The following is a 21,292-nucleotide window of genomic DNA, read 5'->3' as shown; positions in this document are numbered from 1 at the left end:
AGCTCATATAAGGCCTCACACTAGGGCACTGATTCTTCTTAACCATTCATTCACCGTCTTCCCTCTCTCTCTCTCTCTCTCTCTCTCTCTCTGTGGTGGTTTGAGTCATGGGTTTGGCCAAGAAGAAAGTAGTGGTTATGTTGATGGTGATGATAATGATGATCAAGGATGTTTGTGGTGGTGGTGTTTTGTATAAGGTTGGGGACTCTTCTAGTTGGACCAACAATGCCTTTTTCTAAGAACTTCTTTGTTGGCGACACCATCGGTACGCTTCTCTTCTTCTTCTTCTTCTGTTATGTACTCCACATATCAATGCATTCTTTACTTATACTGTTCAACATATTACATATTACTCTTATTATGCTATTTGAGAAATTTTCTTTTTTAAGCATATCCTTCTTGACTTCTCAAGTTTTATACTTTAATGTTTTGTTAGAGATGAAGGTAGCATTCCTCCTCTCAAGTTTTATACTTTAATGTTTTGTTAGAGATGAAGGTAGCATTCCTCCTGAGTAGCAGAATCTATGTATATCCTCATGAGTTAATCTAAGCACCCAAATTTTTTAGCAAGAAATGTGCTGAGAAAGATTGTGTACCGTTTAGATTCAATTATAATTGTGTGTTTTGCACTTGGATTATATGTTGACTTTTCTGGGTATTTCTTTTGGATTTGTAGCATTGTTGTATTCTTGTGGCTTTATATGGCACAAATCCTCTATCCATAAATTTTTCTTGACATTTTGAGATTCTTTCTTGATTCAATAATTATGAATATTTTAAAATAAAAAATTTAAAGTTTTTAGCAATATTATAAATTCAGAAAAATTACTTTAAAAAAAATAATCGATGATTTACAATCACTGTAGGTATAACTCACTTTCCACTAATTTCACATTTACACCACACATCCACTTTCGAAATAAAATATTTCATGGCAATAGATTTTTGCAAAGATTTTGGAACAGAAAGTATTTATATAATCCTATTGAATTTATTATATATGCATTGTTGTATTACTCTTGGCATGTACACAGCACATATAACAAGTCCATCTAGAAATGGATGACTTAATTTATAATAAAACTTTTATGGAAACAATTCCAAAAAATTAAAAATTAAAAACATTACTAGAAACGAAAACAAAATCTACACGCATAAGGATGGCACCAATCATGAAAGAATCAATTGGCTGGCTTCAAACTTCCATATCCTCTTATTGAAATGCCTCGTTAATGTTCGTGTATATAATTAGTTCTTTCATTGAAGTTAGATGATACTCATGACCAGCAATTTATTTATTTTTGTATTAATTTAGTTTTTATATTTTTTATTTTTCACATTGTATTAATTGAATTCAATTGATGACATTTGTTAAGAAAAAATAGATAGAAATCAAGAGTGAAATTGTTCATTTAAAAGAAATGAACCATTTTAAATTAGACAGTTAAATTATTTTAAAGATAGCTAACAGACTATTTTGTGCCATAATTCCAGTTTAATCTTTAAAGTGACTTTTTTAGTAGGACTAAAGTCAAACAATATTAAAAAAATGTACACTAAAATTGATGCAATTAAAATTACAAAAATCAAAGTGACATAAGGGTCAAACTACAAAAGGTATGTGCGTAATTTGCCATCGATCTAATATTATAAACACAATACCAGTTACATAAAACAATCCTTTCCTGACTATATATATTTTTTTGATCAATAAAGAAAAATTTCATTAAAACATGAAATTAAAGAAAGAGAAAAATGGCATGCATCAAGGGAGATTCGGAAAGTACAATTATATATACTATTACTGCTCACATCCATACAACCACTCCCTAAGTCTCACAATTTTTTTTAAAGCAACAAAACTAAAAAGAAAACAGATACCAACAACAAAAAAAGAACTTAAGAAGACTTTAACTCCACAGGCCACTGCCCCTTCTACAGAAACAACCAAATCCACTCAACCTCTTTCCTGACTATATATATCAATTGGTGGGATCTATCATAAAAAATACAAGTCACTCAAATTGCTCCATTTATGTTTTATGTGATTGATTATGTCTCATTTACTTTATTTTATTTTTGTGTGTGTATGAATGATAGTATATAATTGACTCTTTATTTGCATACTATATGTATGTAGTTTTTGAGTACAACAAGCAATTACAAAACGTGGTAAGAGTGACACACAAGAATTTCAATGCATGCAATGCAACGACAACATACTTGAGGTTCAACAGTGGCAATGACTCATCCACTATCACCAGGGGTGGCCATTTCTACTTCATCTGTAGCCTCCCTAGCCACATCATTGTGGGGAGGGTAAAGAGCATCCAATGCAAAGTGGCCTTTCATTCCCTTGTTTTGTCATGGCATACCCCCCCCCCCACAAGCACCCCCCGGCTCAGGGGGGACCAAAAAACGCCTTTCATTTTCCCCCCCTCGTCGGCCCTTGCCGCCTTTCTTAATAAGCCCTCGAGCCTCCTTTGCACCTCCTTCCTCATAGAAGCCGCAAGGTTGACCCTGAAGGTCGAAGTAGCCGCAGGGTTGACCCCGAAGGCCGAATTCTATGGTAGAGAAGGTTGTAATAATAATTGGGCCATCAGAGACTTTATTAAGTATTGCAAAAGAAAGGGCCTGCTGATAGAGCTGGGCGGGGAGGCGATACTAGTTTTCAGGTCAGAGAGGCACCTGGGCCGTAAGCTGGCCCCCTTAAAAAACCATTACTTAGTAAGGATTTGTTACGCACGATATGCCGACGACTCACTACTGGGAATCGTGGGTGCGTTAGAGCTTCTCATAGAAATACAAAAACATATCGCCCACTTCCTACAATCCAGCCTGAACGTTTGGGTAAGCTCTGCAGGATCAATAACAATAATTGCACGGAGTACGGTAGAATTCCTCAGTGCGATCATTCGGGAAGTCCCTCCGAGGACGACTCCCATACAATTCTTGCGAGAGTTGGAGAAGCGTCTACGGGTAAAGCACAATATCCATATAACTACTTGTCACCTACGCTCCACCATCTATTCCAAGTTTAGGAACCTAGGGAATAGTATCCCGATCAAACAGTTGACGAAGGGGATGAGCGGAACATGGAGTCTACTGGACGCGGTTCAACTAGCGGAGACTCGCGGAGACTCTTGGAATAGCTGGAGTAAGAAATCCCCAAGTGAGCGTATTTTGGGGGACCGTCAAGCACATCCAGCAGGGATTAGGGGGGATCTCGTTGTTGCATAGCTCAGGTTGGAGCAAGGTGCCATCGGACGTTCAACGGGCAGTCTCATGATCTGGTACTCATGCCCGAAAGTTATCATTGTATACTCCCTCGGGTCGAAAGACGGCGGGGAAGGAGGGGGACACTGGGTGAGATCTATCAGCAGCGAATTCCCCATACAAATAGAGGCGCCTATCAAAAAGATACTCCAAAGGCTTCAAGATTGAGGTATCATTAGTTGAAGAAGACCCTGGCCAATCCACGTGGCCTACTTGACGAACGTCAGTGACGGAGACATCGTAAATTGGTCCGCGAGCATTGCAATAAGTCCTCTATCCTACTACAGGTGCTGCGACAACCTTTACCAAGTGCGGACGATTGTCGACCACCAGATCCGCTGGTCTGTAATATTCACCCTGGCCCATAAGCACAAATCCTTGCGCGCGGAATATAATCCCAAAGTACTCCAAAGGCTTAAATATAGTAAATCAAGAAGGTGATAAGACCCATGCAGAGTTCCCCAACAGCATAGAGCTTGGGAAGCTCGGACCCAATCAAGATTCAAACAACAAGGAGCCCTCAACTACTAGTCTAGTCTAGTAGTTGTTTTTTTTTTTTTCAATTAGTTACAATACGAACAAGCTTTTACTTATGAGATTAGTTTAGTAGGCTTGCGTTAGTTGTCTACTATAAGATAGCTAGTTTTGGGGCTTTCGACATAAAAAAGCCTATCCGGCTTGGCTTCGCTATCGTTCATGACTTGTATTGTAGTTGGCCTGGAATGCCTCTGTAGTCTTTATAATGATATTGCCTTCTTCTTTCATTCATTTTCTTTTAGTTGCGGTAGCTTTTGCACCAGCAAGATATGGCGAAGCCAAAGAAATACTAAATGAGAAAAGCCCTTTCTATCTTATTAGTGAAGCCTAAATGTCATTTTTGAAAACTAAAGTGCTAACGAGCAAGAAAGGGAGGACATGTTGGTTTGAGGACCCATTGGTCAAAGGAAAGGGAGATCCTTATTCCGAGATGAAGCCGAATGACGCGAGAGTGTCATGTATGGTTCCTTTGAGAAGGGTGTGATACCACCACCTATCAGGCCCAACAAGCGGTCCACGGAGCTGCATCCCTACTCACCTGGTCCATGCACATCGCTCTCTTTAGGAGGTTGGCCGTCTATCCTAGATCTTCCCATTTTCAAAAAGATCCCGGGCTTGATCTGGTTTAGTATTAAGGTGATTCTTTTTCTATTTCTATATATATGGGTTCGTGTAGCATTTCCACAATATCGTTATGATCAATTAATGGGACTTCACTGGAAAGTGTTCTTGCCTCTATCATTAGCTCGGGTAGCCACCATTTCTGGTGTTTTAGTCACCTTTCAATGGCTCCCATAATTATATGCGATGAATTGCCTTATTGAGTAATGGGAAGCAGGCTACTCCTTGAAAATGCCTTGCGCGTAGGTTCGTTTGTCGTTGGAGTTAAAAATCTTCCTTGCTTGTTCCTAGGTCTTTTATTTCATTTTTTTTTATCGCCATCTTATTTCATTCACTGATTTCTATAATTAATTTCTTTTTTATGAATAGTTGGTTGTGTTGGATGATTGATGGATAGTGTTAGATTTAGGCTCTTATATTAAAAATGTAAAAAAAAAGGGAGGGGTGGTGATGTAAGCTTCATTTACTATTTTTCGGCTTGAAACAGGCTTTAAAAAGGGTTGCATTATTCTTTATCCATTTAGGTTTCCTTCATTTATTGTTCCATTCATCTATGCTGTGTGATTTCTAGCTTCCATTAGATTATAACGTTATTTTGCTTCCTTTCTATTGAAAAGAAGGTAGCTTTCTTTGTATGATAAGGCCTTTAAGTGATAAGGGGCCGACTCCGAGACGTAATAACAGGAGGCCAAACGAAAGAGGGGCTTCTAAATTTATTGAGGTCTCTCGAAAGGATAAAAAGAAACGTCAATTGACAGATAATAGAAAAAATTGATATATGAATTGGAAATGGCAGGAGGGGCATTGGTAACCTCTTTTTCTAAGGAGCACCTTTCACTCTCGGACTAGTTGGTAATGGTAAGACCAAGTAGGAGGATCTGTTTCATCGCATTGAACGCCTTGGGGCACTTTTTCGTGACACTGAGAATTAGCTAATGTAACTACCCTTGACCTTTAAGGAACTAGACTTCCCTTTGACAGAGCTGCCCTGAAAGTTACAGCAAAATCACTCGTACTTCAAACTAAGGGGTCTATTGGAGGTGGGGTATACTCAGTCTTTTTATAGGCTATAATTGCCCTATCAGAGAAGGAAGACTGACGAACACACTCCGACAAATTACTATATGCCGTAGTTCTCACTCACATTTCCCTTGCATCAGAGGAAAGACACTGACCATAACTAGCAAGAACATCAGCTCTAGCAACTCTAGGAACTCGAACTAAGAATTAATGGTTTGGTTTAGCTTCTCTTTTCAATAGCCCAGGATTAGTAAGAACTGGAAATATCCACACAAGAGCAGACCTGACCTAATACTGAGGAAGAACCTAAAAAAAGAAAAGAAGGAGAAGGAAATATTGTTTGGCGAAGAATGCGGGCTTTGCCATAAGCCCCGAATATTCTATCGGTGACCAATCGATTTGAGTCGGTCAACCAAACAAACAAAGACTATAGTTCCCAAATGCTGTTTAGCGCTCAGTAGTTCAATAAAAAGAAAATCGCAATTTGTGCCAAACCTTCATCTCTCCTACTCTCTTACCCTAGCATCCATAATCAGTTAACTACTTACCTCAGCTTTATCTCTACCTATCCTCCGCTCTTCGACATGCCTTTCTTTCTTTGACTGCCAGGGAGTTGTCGGATTAGCCTTCGGACTTTCCTTACCCTAAAAAGTCGAAGGTAGCAAGCTGTGGGGGAAAAGCGTCAATAGTGCGTTGTAACGGGAATAGATTCTCTCCATGATCCCGATACCGATGTCTGAGTTTTCTTTTGTCTTGATTGATCTTTTGATACAAGCACCTCCAGAGGTAACCCCATACTTCTTGATGATTTTGATTCCATTCATGATAGAAATGAATAAGATTCAAGTCAACAAAGAAAAGAGGGGACTCTTCTCACTCAGTGAGTAGAAAGTTTGCAGCTAAGCTAGAAGAGTCCGCTTTTGTTACCTCTCCTCCTGACTTCCAACATGTCATGAGGAAAATGGAAGCTATAGGTGTATTCCCTAGGCAACTTGACTGAGGTCTGTGTTCCGACTACTCGAGCTCAACCGCTGGTTTGACTCGAAGGTCTCGGTTAAGTCTTACGTTGAGCAGGGACGTTTCTGCTAGAATAGAAGGCCTTGAATCGCCCGCAACCAGAACAACTTAGAATAGACAGACATATCTGAGAGGCTCTGATACAACTGGTTGGACTTTACTGGACTAACGGGAAAGATTGGGCGAAGGCATTGCTTAAAGAAAGTGCTTTAGGAAAGATTACAGATCGCCTTAAGGGACTTATTCTACACTTTCTACATAGATCCTTATTGGTCGTCAGACTCTGCCAGGGATTTATAGGGGCGGCAATCAAGATCAATACAGAAGAAGATTAGAATAGTTTATGTTGTCCCACTCGAAAAAGGAGAAGAAACAAGGAAGGTTGCAGAAAGACCGGAGAATGATCAGAACCTTAGGAACTAGGGCATAGAAGAAGCTGAGAGGACTTACTCAACTCAACTACAAGTACAGTAAAGGAGACATCCTCCTACAGGAATAAAAACCTGCCTTGGAAGTTGGCTTCCTAGCTATCCAGAAGAAAGGAGACAGAAGGGAGGACTCTAAGACTCATAATACCTACCTATTCCTTTCCTTACTACATGAGGGGGAATATAAGAGCAAGAGGTTGAACCACTATTAATGCTAGAAGAGAAAGGGCTCACTCGAGTACATCGCTAGGAAAAGCAGCCTTGTTCTCGTTAGTAGCTATAATAGGATAGGTAGAATACCTTCGAAGACAATATCATAATTGTCTGCACAAGATTGTCTGATAAATAGATGCAATGGAAGAAAGAGAACTACTAGGATAGGAACCTAGCTACTAGGCAAGAAGAGCTAAGAGCTAATACATTCTTATCTCTCCTAGTGATCTAGGACAACCCCCAGAGCAGGAATGAAAACCTTTATTGAGGGATCGGATCCACCAAAGCCCATTTGCCTAGACTGGAGAGAGAGAATTAGTTAGAATCAATCCTAGCGTGCTCTAAACCTGCAGTCAACTAGCTACTTACCTCAGGTGTCTTCACGTGTCCCATACCTACTACCAAAGGAATTCTTAAATGTCCCTCCATTCCAGATGAGAGAGCTCAAGTCTGATTAGACTGATTCACCATCTCAAAATGGCGACTATAAGAAAGCAATCCACCTTATCCAGCTAGTAGAGGATATGGGGGATCCTCATTTTTTAACATACAGAAATGGAGAGACTCGGAAAGCAGCCTGCCTTAGTGATTGAGCTCCAAGAATAGGAAACGTCTCTGGTTACCATCCCAACCAGTTCGTTGATTGAATTAATTCATTGGCTAGGGTCACACAGATCGATCAATACAGAATTTTTCACAAGAGACAGGGTAGACGAAGCTTTCAGTCTCATATGTATGATGTTTCGGTACATTCTTATTGGGCTGGGTTTACTTGTTTATATGTCTACTCTCTTATGACTATTTTATAGTTTTCGTTTGAGGCTTGAAACGAAAGATTTAGAGAAAGGGAAGTGGCAAGATAATAGATATTGAGTCTATCCTGAGATGACCCTTTCTTTCCCTACCTTTGATGTACTTGACTTCGAGAAGCCTTGGCTTGTGTACAGGTTGGAGGAATAATAACAGCAGTAGAGCAAAAGAAGACCTAACCTTGGTCGGAGATAGAAGCTCATGAACTGCCCTACTCGAAGGGTCGTAGCTCGAAATGACCTAGCTGCAGAGGATAATTTTAACTTCCAAGAGTTGATCCTAGCTTGGACAGATCTTTGACCCAATGAAAGGATACATAGGTGCTTAACGCCCTTCTTTTAATTGGGATCCTCCTCAATGGAAAGTTCCTTTCCGTGGTCAAGAATCGGTACAATGTAAAAGAATTTTTTACCCTTCTTCGGCTTGCGAGGGCTGGTTATCGAGTTCTTGCAAGAGCTAGGGCCCATCTAGAAGATAGATAGGAGAGGTTTCGAGTATTTTGTTCAAAACCAGATCACTCGTCCTCTCTTGAGTTCGAGTTGTGGCTTAGAGGAGGAAGACCTCTTTGTCCCTACTCTCTTGACGACTATCATAAGACCGTAGGTGCACCTGAGCGTAGTTAGAAGAAGAAAGGAGATGGGGTTCTTCGCTAGACTCATTCGATATTTCATTTCATTCAACATTCGAGCAGCAAATCAGTACCGTTTGGTAGGCACATTTCTACTTAGCATGGCTCTTTGAAGAAAGCCAATATAGAAAGTGTTTTGTTAAAGGGAACAGGACTGGAAAGCCTAATTGGATAAGTCTTCTTCAGTTGCTTTCCCTTGCTTGCCTTAACCCGATTACAGCCTTGACTGAACACTTGACACTACACTTTCATTCAAATATGAATATTTAATGGAGTCAGTATCGAACAAGCTAGGGATTCACGACTAGACTCAAGGACGGGATAAGAACTATTAAAAGATATGGCACACCGGGAGGTAGCTCTATTTGCAGAAATCATATTTTTGGACGGATGACCGATTCTATATGGCAGAGGAGCTAAAAGATGGAGGAAATGGGATATTTACTAATTGGTGGATAGATGACTGGTAGAACAACTGAGCTGATGACCGAGACAAATACGAGCGGAGCATCTACACCTATGTTTATGCTGCCGACCCTTTGCCTTATTTTGCTTGAATTAGAGCATCTTCATTTCCATATGTATCTTTTCTTATCAAAGAGCAAGTTACTTTCAACTTCAATAAAATTCCCTACGAGACGGACTCTGAGCCTAATTCAGGACTGGGCGCAACCCTACAAGGTGATCCAGAGCCGACACAAATAATGGAGAAGAGAGATACCGTATGCTATGCGGTATAAAGCAACTTGGGGAAAAAAGGCAAACGTGATCAATATGAAGTAGCAGGAAATAGTAGCTAAATTAGAAGGAAGAATGATGGAGGCATCTGGCCCCATTGCAGTTTTCAACGGTAAAGGCAGGTTCACTGAAGCATGCTTTGACCCTTGACGAAGATGGTAAGGAAGCATTCCCAAAGCCGCTGGTAGTCGAAGAGATGATCCACCAAACATCTAGAGACCTGAAAGAAGTATTCGAGTACGATGAAGCACCAGAAAATGTCCTCCAGTGGGCAATATCTCAAGCGGAAGTCTTAGCCATGATAGGGAAGATGACCCCTCTTACTATTACAGTCACCCCGGAACAGAAGACAGAAGCACAGGAGCTTAATCTATCCCCGTGAATTGATTCCCTCCTTGGATGTACTCGACACTTGAGAAAGAGGTAGCCATGATCCATGGCACTCTTGATTGCGTGTGCACCATCACTCCTACAGTTCCAGGACAAAAGCTTAGCAACTAGACCCTCGCTTCATGCTTGAGGAAAGAAAGCCGATATAAATAGCTCCATATTAGCAAATTGCCTCTGACTACTCTTTATATACGCTATTCTTTGAATCTCGAAAGAGGCTATGCCCCCCTTTGCCTAAGAGTTCTTGCTTCAAGTTAACTTGCAGTTGGAAGTCTAACTGCTACTGCCCATCCTAGCTATTGGCTGCCTAGTTGTAGGCTTACTTTCGCTCCTCTACCCAGCAATGAGAATGAAAAACTTGGATTCAATTCATTTTGAATTCTTCAACTTGCTAACTCGCTTCTTCTCCAATGGAAAGTACGTCCGAGGCCTGAGAACCTCTGAGTTTGGGAGGTAAAAGGGAAGATCAGAGCAGACACTGATGGGATAACTTGAACATATAAATATGCCTCACTTTCTTGAAAGTAAGAAGCACCCAATCCAACGCTCTCTCTCTGCTAGTCTAGGAAGACTTTCATTAGCAGTTGGGTTGTGGAACCATAGTCCTTAGGCCTCAAAAGAGTATCCGTCTTTAATTAAAGGACATGTAGAATGGAGTCTGTTTTCAAGGGGCAAAGGGAAGAGAGTTCCGTCACTTTCGGGTTTAGGGCAACTCATGACGAAAAAAGGGTATCAATATAAAAAGGGTTTTTTAAGGGCATTAGCAAGAATATGTGGCGTTTCTCTTTCAAAAAGACAAAACTCCGAGTGAACAAGAATCACAAGAGGAGAAAGAATTGCATAATAAAGTGAAACCCGTCTTTTTCGCTTACTTGCCTCGGATCATTGAACTGGATGACTAAACTTTCTTTCGAGAAGATGCTTCGAAGGAGAAGGCATTCATTGAAGCCTATTGGTCCTAATTGTGCCTTCCTTGCAGCCTATGCATCAATCTCATTCATGGCTATCTGAACTATTGCTATTGATCCAACCACTATCAATTCCTTTTGAAAAAGGGGCCTCGCACTTGAAAGCATCAATTCCATAAGCCTTAGGGTTAGATGTTCCTTTTTTTTCTTGGCTTATTGTCTTTCCAGATGGTGAGTAGCCGCTCTTTTATTTGATAGAGGAAGTTACATCTAAGGGGAAATAAGAGATGGCATCGAAAAAGAGAAGGCAAAGGGACTAATAAAGAGTGTCTCTAGAAGGGTCTTTGAGAGAGTCTTCGACTGATTGGCCATACTTTCCTTCGACGTAGGAAGCATCGAATTGCATTAGTGGGATAGCTTACTTCAATACTCCTCCAAGCCAGGAAAGCTAGTGCTCGTGAATGCGCTCCTTACATGAATATTCTAGTACCACTAATAAAAGAGTCCAGAGACCCTATCTGAGAGGGAAAACCTTAACGCCCTTGCTTTTATAACCCGTGCTTGATGCAATAACAGCAATGAGAGTAATCGGTTCAAGAGTAAGCGTTGTTAGATAGAAGACTGGTATAGAATCCACTATGGAAAGAGAAGATCACGTAGCCTTGCTATGCTAAGGGAATGGATTTCACTCTTTAGGGAGTGACCCGAGGGTGATATCATAAGTTGTTGTCGGAATAACTAGTAATATCATCGCTAAGAATTAAGCCAATTTCTCCTATTTCTTTTCTACGCTTGTTGGAATAAGAGCTTTTGTCACCTTCTTTTGTCCTTTGACATCGAATCGGTTATGCTAGAATCATTGGCAGAGAATGCCCTATTGTCGCAAGTAAGAAGACAATTTCTCCCTGACATCATAGAAGACGATTTTCGGCATATGGCTACTTCTATTCTTGGGCATCCCGCCTCAAATAGACTAGGCTCCTTCATTCCTTAGTAACCTCCTTCATTCATGCTTTATCTTTATTAGTAAGCCCTTTCTTGCCTTTTCTTTGTTACTCTTTCCTAGTTCCTCGCTCTAAGACTAGTGGAAGAAAGGGCAAGAGTGGCTTCGCTCTTACGCCTTCCTACACGAAGGGCTGCTCTTACTCTTAGGAGTTCTCTTTCCCTGTTGCTAGAGTTAGAACTTCCTAGTTCTGTCTCTCCTAGTTATTATTCGAGAACTGTATTTAACCATCTATGAACTTCTAAGACTGATTCCTTTTTCTCTGATCCTTCATGCCTTACTCTTTAATTCTGTAACAAAAGAAAAGAGATAGGCACCTATTATAGATAATTAGTGGTTTAGCTGTATTGCTAAATCAATTCCTTTCCCCTTACCCTCTACTCTAGTATGCTATTGACTTCTTTCTGTGATCTGCCAACTGCAATACATAGTTCCAAGGGAATGAAGATAGGACGTTGTGCGGTAACTAGAAGTGAGTATACTAAACCTTCAAGCCTGCTACTTTTATTGATACTGATGAATGCGGGGTAAAGACTCTTATTAGATAGATGTGGGCTAAGGATTGTGTTGACTGAAGCTTTCGACATCTCAGAAGGACAAGAAGAACATCGAGAGGTTGAATCCATAGTAAATAAGATGGCATAGACATAGAATGGGATTGATGGACAAATACCAACTGCCACATAAGAAGCTTTTATTGACCTTTTTTGCTATCTAACGAGTGATTTCTTCTAGTTTTCGTGATTGAGGGTGGTGGGTGGTTAAGACCATGTGTCCTATGGGAATGGGCAGTGGGTTGGGTATAGATAAATAAGTTTACCTATGAAGGCAATCTGAAGAATTGCTTTGAGGCTTACTATTTTGTTCAATTATGAAGGAAAGTGAGTGATGGCGTGAGACACCATGTTTAGAGCTTCTTCGTTGAATTTGAGCATGCATGTCTTTCAGTTTGGATCTACAACAAAGTAGTTTGTTTTCATATATGGAATAGTCTCGCCATGACCTTCTCTTGAATTCTCAAAACTTTTGTCACTCCATCCCCGCAGGGGCAGAGAACCTGTCGCTGTCTCGGCTGTGCTACCGGAGGCTCTAGCGAAGTCGGAACAGAAGAGCACTCATCTTGGGGTGGGCTTACTACTTAGATGCTTTCAGCAATTATCTGCTCTGCACTTGGCTACCCAGCCTTTACCGTGGGCATGATAATTGGTACACCAGAGTTGCGTCCTTCCCAGTCCTCTCATACTAGGGAAAGGTCCTCTCAATGCTCTAATGCCCACACTGGATATGGACAGAACTCTCTCACGACGTTCTGAACCCAGCTCACGTACTACTTTAATGATGGCATCAGAGATAGGAACTTCTCTCTAAGGAACGCTTTTGTGCGATAGCACAAACTGAGCTAGATATGTCGTCGACCACAGAAGTGGGCCACGCTTAGCTAATTCGCCTAGTGCTTGGGACAAGGCTCAGAGTTTGTCTCATATCTAGCCCTTCGTCTACACATTTCACTCATGCTAAACATCTACTCAATCAAAATGGAATTCGGAGACTTCAGAATGGTATCGAAGACCAGAATCAAGGTCGATAGGTTCAGGTAAGGAGGGTTTCAAGATTTCTACGAAAAAGGCATAGGAATTCGTTCCTCGCCAGCCTCTATTTTATTTGACTTGGGAGGAGACCCATCCCTCTAACGTTGCGTGAGGGATGTAACGGTCTCATGGGGCGAATTTCTCAGAGAATGATGTTAAGTAGCCCTACAACCATCGGCATACCCTGGCCCGTCAGGCTGCTTCTAACACCTTATCACATCAATTGAAGTCCGCCTTATTTAAGATGAGGCCCTTCGATTGATCTGTTCAACCAGATTAGGGTCTGGCCTCTCGATCTTCGGGGAATTAGGGAAGATCTCCCTCTTTATCATGAACTGATGGACAAACAGAAGTTGTAAATAGGAGTTTGGGCAATATGCTTCGCAGGCTAGTTGTAGAAAAGCCCAAGCAGTGGGATTTGATCCTTCCACATGTAGAATTTACGTATAACAGGAGCAAGAGTTGCACAACAGAGATGAGTCCATTCGACATTTTAAACGGGGACAATCCAAACAGCGTCCTATATTTGGTTCCTATACCAAACTCAGGCAAGATTAATGGGGATGTAAAGGGACTAACACGTCACATTCAATCCATTCATGAACAGGTTCACCAAAGGATTGAAACTAGCAATGCTAAGTATAAAGAAACTGTTGATAGACATCGACAACCATTTAGTGGGTTCCCTATTATTTTAGTCTTGGTCGAGCCATTCCGGTTACAGGACCGAAAATGGCCAGGTTGGAATCCCAAAGCACTTTCCAATAATTGAACCTCAACCAAGCAGCAGAATCCAACACTTAAAGCCTAGTGCCCTTCTTAAGTAGTAGTTCTAGCTTTACGTAATAGGGACATCTCTAGTCTTATCTATGGGCCTTTCTTTCAGAAAATGTACTTGATCCGAACAACTCAACTACTAGTCTGCTATGGTAGTTTTTCCCATATGCATATATAAGGGCTAGTCTTTCTTCGATTTGAGCAAATAAATATAAATTCGATTTGCTCTCACTAACAAGAGTGTCTTTCGCTTTATAGGAAAACACCCACTTAACTAGCTTTATAACCAGATGCCAAAACATTTCGTGTGGTGAGAGGCGAGCGAAGTGAAGATGATTGTCAAGAGCGAAAGGAACGATGGATACGAGAAGCAATACAAAGCCCAATTCAAACCCAAAGTCGATCTTTGACTTCAAAACCAATGGAGGGTTTAGCAGCTGAAAGCATGTCTGCAGACTTGGAACAGATGAAAGAACAAATGGGAGAACTAATAAACATGGTAACTACCATGATGTCTGCATAGATTACTGAAAATCCGGCATAGACCTAGCAACCACAGCAGGCAATACCATTGCAATCCATACCTGTTGGGCCTGGGGCTTCCCAGGTGACTGGTACTACCACGGAAATACCTACCCTTGGACAAAATCTGATTTTTCTTACCAGATCACCAGGAAGTCAATCCCGATCAAGTAAAGGAAAGGAAGATGATAAGAAGGTGACAAACAAGTAGGAAAGTCTGGAAGAAAAGATCAGGGGTCTACAAGGAATCAACGCTTGTGGAAGCATAAAATGATCTAATCTATGCTTCTTTTTAGATCTGAAGCTCCCTCCCGAATACAAGACGCCAGATTTCAACAAGTACAATGGGTCAGGCTGTCTGTTCATACATCTCCAAGCCTATGGTAGAGAAATGTGTGAACACATAAAATGAAGAATGAGATGCTACTCATTCAGCAGTTCCAAAGGAGCTTGACAGGACCTGCTTTGAAATGGTTTGTTGAACTCAATCGTAGCAAGATCCGTAGCTGGAACGATCTGGCCAATGCTTTCTTGGCACAGTATCGCTTTAACACTGAGATGGCACCAAACCGTTATGAACTTCAGCGAATGCAGAAGAAGGGCATCGAGTCATTCCGCCTCTATGTCCAAAGATGGAGAGAAATGGCAGCCTAAATCAAACCCCAAGAAAAGGTAAGCACCTTTCTGAGCACCTTAAAGAAGCCTTACTTCTCACACCTGATTGGGCACACTACTTCCAGTTACGACGAGTTGGTGATTGTCGAAGAAAGGGTAGAAGATGGAATGAAGTCTGGTAAATTGATAGATATATAAGCCTTACAATCCATGTTAGAACAACAATTTGGAGCTGGAAAAAGTCAAAGAAGACCCACACCTAGGAAGCAAGAAAGAGTCTAGAAATGAGCAGTGAAGATGATTGCCTACACCAGGCCGAAGAGACGAGAAATCTATGTTCAGCCTATGGTTTCCCAGCCCTATTTTGTTCCTCAGAACAATCAGCCATAGACGGGACAAGCCCAGCCAGTCACCTGAGGGGGAGGGGGGAACACTCACATTACCCCCGTTGCTCCGAACAAAGAACCAAAGAAGTTTATGTACCAATCAAATTGTTGTTTCATTCTGTGGAGTCAGGTTCTTGAAGTGGTGGAGAAGCTGGAATTGATAGCTAGGTTGCTCCTTTCTTTGATACTACTTTTGCTCAGGCTACTGGCTCAGCCACTACTAAGGACTCAGAATCTCGATCTTAATCAATAGAATTAACAGAGTCAAAAGATGAAAGGGATGGATGAAATGTGCATAAACTCAGAACACGCAGCAATGGTGGTGCCTCAACGGGCTATGGATGGCTATATCTATCTACTGGAGCTGAGTCAAATTAGCTGGCTAGCTCATATACTAAAAATACTGCTACTTAACAAACTCGCTATGGATCCATATCTTTTTTGGGGTGGTTACCTGGTGGGTTTGGGTCATCTATTGTTATTGGTGCTATTGATGCTGGACTGACTAATGCCTTTGGTGCTGTGATAACTTATGGCTATGATGCTTCTATCTTAGCTACTAGTCCTAGGCACACTCAGCCCCACAGAGAAAGAACAGATTGTGGCTATGCTCTGAGAGTACGTTGATATCTTTGTATGGAGTCTGTGGGCTATCCACGTGAGTGCGCAACAAGTTTGTTCCAGAGGGTAGTACCGAGTGTCGCAATCATTGAACTTCTTGTTAAGGTAGTATTCCAAATAGACCACGCTAACCGGAAAGCAAGCCCAGTCTGACTCGGATGGTGTGTAATATGTTTCACATTACTCATTCTATCATGTTGCCAAAGAAACAAAAACGGATGTTGAGTCAACTGACTAGTCATAAGGCGTCCTAGACGTCCTTGGTCCTTAGTGTAATGCGAAATGCGAAACGAAAGACTATTCCCATCGGCTGTTCTAGAGCGAGATGATTGCTCTCCTTGAAATGAGACTTTCAACGATAGCATTTCCCATTCAATGGATGGTGCTGCTTTTGAATCTTTAACGACAACTATCCCCTACAGTTCAGAGATGCCTCACACTCTTTCTTTTTTTCTAGCCGAGTAAACAAACCTCTATAGCACTGACGTTTGTCTTTTGCCTCACGATGGACTGATTGTTGTACTTTGCTTTTCACAACTTGAGGATCTAAATGTTGGAATACCAGCCATGTAAACTACACCATATATGCTGGTGGAAACGGATGACGCAGGGAAAAAGGAAAGAATATTTCAATCCTAATTGCGTAGAGAAAGAACTGTTTTTCCTTAACTGAACCCTCGATTTGAATTCTCTTATACAGAAAGGGATCACCTGGCACTACTATCAACTTAGTCCTCTTTGTCAAGTGGAAAGTATGAATTTGAGTAAGGAGTCAAATAGGGATTAAACCCTTACTATATTGAGACAGTGCTGGGCCCAGGGTTGATGACATGGTTTGACCCTAGCCTCTCCAATGAGCCACCTACCTAGTCAAAAATGAACTGTTTAAGCTATGCACTACCCTTGAGGTAAAATAAAGTTGTTTAAGTCACGGAGAACTCTCTCTTAACCGGCACTATCAGGCTAGCTAAACTCATCTTTCTCTACCAACAAGATTACCTTAGAGATGGATTGTTAATCTTGTATCATGTTTGAGATTGCTAGGGCTGATCGCTGAGGTTGTCTGCGGACATCTTCAGGTATCACCTTGCTAATGAGGCGCGATGACCGGTTGACATCTTCAGATGTTAATACGGTTTCTGTTACCTCAAGTGGAGTAACCATATGGTAGTGGTTTCTTACGCTACTTAGTTTTCCAGACTAAGTGCCACCCCAGACACACTTCTTCTGGTGTGGCTTTTGGTGAGTTCTTTTCAGACTTCATAAGTGGTGTCAAGGGTTTCTATCAGGGATGAGAGAGCACAACCCTGATTGTCTCCTTTTGATTCTCAACAACATGAGAGTAACCCCTAAGATGATATGGCCTCTACTAGGAACTGCCTGATTGCTCAATGTTGGGGTCGCTTGGAAGGCATATCAAAGAAAGTGCCTTTTTTATTTCCAATGAAACTCTTTAACAAACTACTTAAGTTGTCTGTAATAAGATGGCAAAGGCTTTTAGAAGAGCCTCAAGTGATGAGGAGTTACCTAAATAAGGTTCTCTTAATCATCCAGGATGGTCTCACTAAGGAAAACTGTATTGGTGCATACCTCTTTCCGAAGGAAGTAAATCGACTAGTTAAGAGTTCGGGGTTGCTTTTCACTGCGCTTTCTTTAAAGTAGTGTGCTTCCTCACTTCAGATAGCCTATAGTGGTATATATACACCTGGGCTGTTGCCAATCCTTGTATCCCTTACGAGATCTGGGTATCCGCGCATCATACCGTCCTTTCATCGTAACTTGATTAGGAGGAAGGATGAAAAGGCCGATGTGCTGGTCAAAATCTACCTGTCCTTCTTTTCACTAGCTCGCGTAGTGGAGCTAGCGAAGAAAGTAAACAGGAAGACGTTTGAATCTATTGTCACACCAGTATATGATTTGCCTAGTATCTGTCAGGGAGTCGGAGCTATGAAAATTGATATGCTCATTCTATTTTACAGATACGTACCGGGTATTTCATGGATTCCTCTTAACCAAGGATTTCGTTGGATGCCTACCTGGAAAGCCTTGCCCACAATGGATGATGTGGTCACTGAAGATGGTAGGGTGCCCAGTAAGAAAGTCTGAGGTAAGGTCCTGCTTTCCAGCTTTACATCAAGAAGTAAGGACTTGGGCCTGACTTCTTAATCTGACACATGCCATGGGAGAACAGTGGTCCTAAGGGATTTTGTGGGCGGAAAGAGTCCGTTTCGTACTTGATAGAAATAATAAAGTGTGGTTGGGCTTGGACTTGGATTAGTTTGAAAGAGTGTTAAGTCCATATTTTACTAAGTACTGCACATCTCCTTTCCAACTAGCCACTGGCTGACTAGGACAGACTTGTGAGGGAGCAACCAAAAGAGGAATTTTTGCCATTGGCAATTATGTGAACCAAAGGTTATTGAAGCCTGTCCATGATTGGCTTATGGAGGCCTTAAAGACCCTGCCAATGGATGGTACTTTTAACCAAACCAAACCTTTGGATAGATTGGTTGGCAAAGAGGTACTCTACTCATTTGATTTGAAGGCGGCTACTGACAGGTGGCCATTGGTCCTTCTCTTCGAATTGATGTGTTATCTCTTCGACTGATCGTGCGCATCTGCTGCGGTAAACTCTTGCCTGGCCTTTAATAGGTTTCTGGTTCCCTTCGTAAATACTAAAGGCTAGGGCTTCTTGTTCATTTGCGGACAACCTCTCAGGTATTAATCTTCTTCTCCTCTCTTTGAACTTTCTCATCACTTTGTGGTGCGATATTGTGCTGAAAGAGTTAGACTAGGTTGTCATTTTACTGACTACGCAATCTTGGGTGACGACGTGATAATCGCCAACCGGGAGGCAGCCTTTATGTACTGACGAGTCCTTGATGAGTTGGGAGTAAGATAAGTGACCAAAAGTCATTTATCTCCCACTTCGGGTGTGGTGAATTTGCGAAGAGATTTAGAGTTAGGAAGATGACTGTGGATTTATCACCCATTTCTATAAAGTTGCTTTGTAACTTCTATAACCCTTATGGTCTGTATGTAGTGCACAAGAAGTACTCGATAAAGAGGTTCTCTACATTGTGTCGCATAGGTGTAGACACCCCATTTTTGAGCGTCCTCAAGACTTGGATGTTCTTGCAGGTACATCTAGTGATGAGTTTGATTGCTCGTCGAGTGCTCGAAATCCACGGCGGAATGCCACAGGTTTGAGCTTTCCAATCCCTGCATCAATTCTATCTCTTTTTTGGACCATGTTTTGGTCCTTTCAACATGTTATTTTTGATGTATTGCCGGCCATATTGAGGCACTGCCGGCCATTGATGTGGCATGCCGACCATCAATGAGCCCCTCCCAGTCATCACTGATGGCCGGCTGGCCACCAGTGTATCAATAGATATTTTCTGATATTTTATGCCAGCTGTTTGCATAGGTTGAGCCATCTTCTTGCACATGTATGGCTGGATCTCTTTGAGGGGATTTTGTATCTTCTATATATAAAAGCCTTCCTTTTGCATGTGAAGGGTTGGAAATTTTGAAGACAAAAAAAATTTCTCTCTCTCTTTAGAATCCTCTCTCTCTATATTTTATGCCTTAAAGCCTAAATTCTCTACACTCTTGCATGTGAGCCCTTGATCAAACTTGATCACCATTGTGTTGAGGTTGCTTGAGGTCCTATTTGAGCTCTAGAAGAGGATATTGGCTTGGTTTGACTTGCCTTTGTTGCCTAAATAGCATCTTGTTTTCAAAAGGTAGAATACTTGTATTTTAAGCCTAATTTAAATACTTGTTTGGCCATCTTGGCATGCTATTTTGAGGCTCGTTTTAACCTCTAAAAATCTCTGTTTTCATGGACTAAAATAGTGGTTTGAGGTTTGATTGGAGTTAGGGGTGGTCCACCCTTCTTGTAGCTTGCTTATTAAGTTGTTGTGCCATCTTTCGAAGCTTTCTAAAACAACTTTTTTGGCCCTTTTAACCACTAAATTCTAGGAGATTTTCAGTGGTAAAAACATTGTTTTGAGGTCCAAAATGGGAGGGGGTAGCCTCCCCTCCTTATGCCTTGTTTGTAAGTGTAGATAGCTTAACATGTGAGCATGTTTTTCTAACTTTTTGTGACTTGATCTCAGCATGTTTTTGCTATTATTTTGGCATGTTTTAGCTCTATTTTTGGCTGGTTTGGTCACTTGAGGCTTGCTTTGTATGCATATAGTGCAATTGTGCTTAAGAGTCTAGTTTGCGCTATGTGTTGGCTTTTCATTCTAGCCTTTTTTAGCTTACTTCAAGCATGTTTTAGAACTCCTTTTAAGCTATTTTAAGATTGTTTTGAAGTGTTTGTACCTTTTGAGCTTTGTATTGCATGCCTATGTTGTAGTGATCTTCACTAGTTTGGTGTTTTTGGCTTTTGAACATGTTGGGCATGAGTTGCTTGCATGTTGTAGTATCATTTTGCATATCATTTCAGCACTGAAATATCTACAACCTCCCTCATTTCTTCACTTTTTCATTTGCTTTGAGGGTTGGTCAGCCTTAAGGTTGTGTTTAAGCTTGAGATTGGACTTGTGCTTAATGGTTTTAATCCTCTTTTGAGGGTTTCTACTAACCAACGGCATGATCTCTCTCATGTCTTAAATCATCCTTTGGTTGACCCCTCTCTCATTAGAGGACACTAACCTTGGACCAACCAGTTAAAGAATGGATCGGTAATTAAAATGTGTAAATAAAGCATGACAAGTAAAACTTGAGCAAGTTAAGCATGTTGTGTTTGCATTGCATGTGTTCAATCGGACGTTTTACTAAACACAAGGTAGATTGGAGTGTTTCATACTCAAAGGGATGAAATGAGCCAATCTCTTTTGTCTTCGTTGCCTTTGATCATCCATGACAGGGTAGTGGTGTAGAGTCTTGTTTTTGTGCATTTATTAAAATTGTGCAACTTGGATCATTGGCCATCATGCATTGAAAATGCTTGATTGGTGGTTTTGGATCCAAGAGTGCCACTCATTTCTGGAAAACAGTACAAACCTGATTATGGTGGTTTTGATTGGTGGATTTGAGATGATAAGGAAGGGCACAGTACAAACATACCCTTAAAAAACCCTCAATTTTTCTCTGTTTGTGCTCTGTTGCAGTGTGCTGACTCAGAGCACCAGTGTCCAACAGGGGCCCACCCTTGGCCGGCAGAGGCACATTTTTAGC

At 41.2% G+C, this 21,292-nt stretch overlaps 1 pseudogene; it reads left to right on the top strand.

The window, feature by feature from the left end:
• Nucleotides 1-2,130: 2,130 nt before the first annotated feature.
• LOC114284916 (uncharacterized) lies at nt 2,131-3,817 on the top strand (annotated as a pseudogene).
• The last annotated feature ends 17,475 nt before the right edge of the window (nt 3,818-21,292 follow it).

This window comes from Camellia sinensis, chromosome 7 (genome assembly GCF_055761805.1).
Source record: "Camellia sinensis isolate YWXY chromosome 7, ASM5576180v1, whole genome shotgun sequence".
In the NCBI taxonomy this organism is placed as follows: Eukaryota; Viridiplantae; Streptophyta; class Magnoliopsida; order Ericales; family Theaceae; genus Camellia; species Camellia sinensis.
The sequence above is the reverse complement of the archived record's forward strand: the minus strand, read 5'-3'. Positions and strand labels throughout refer to the sequence as shown.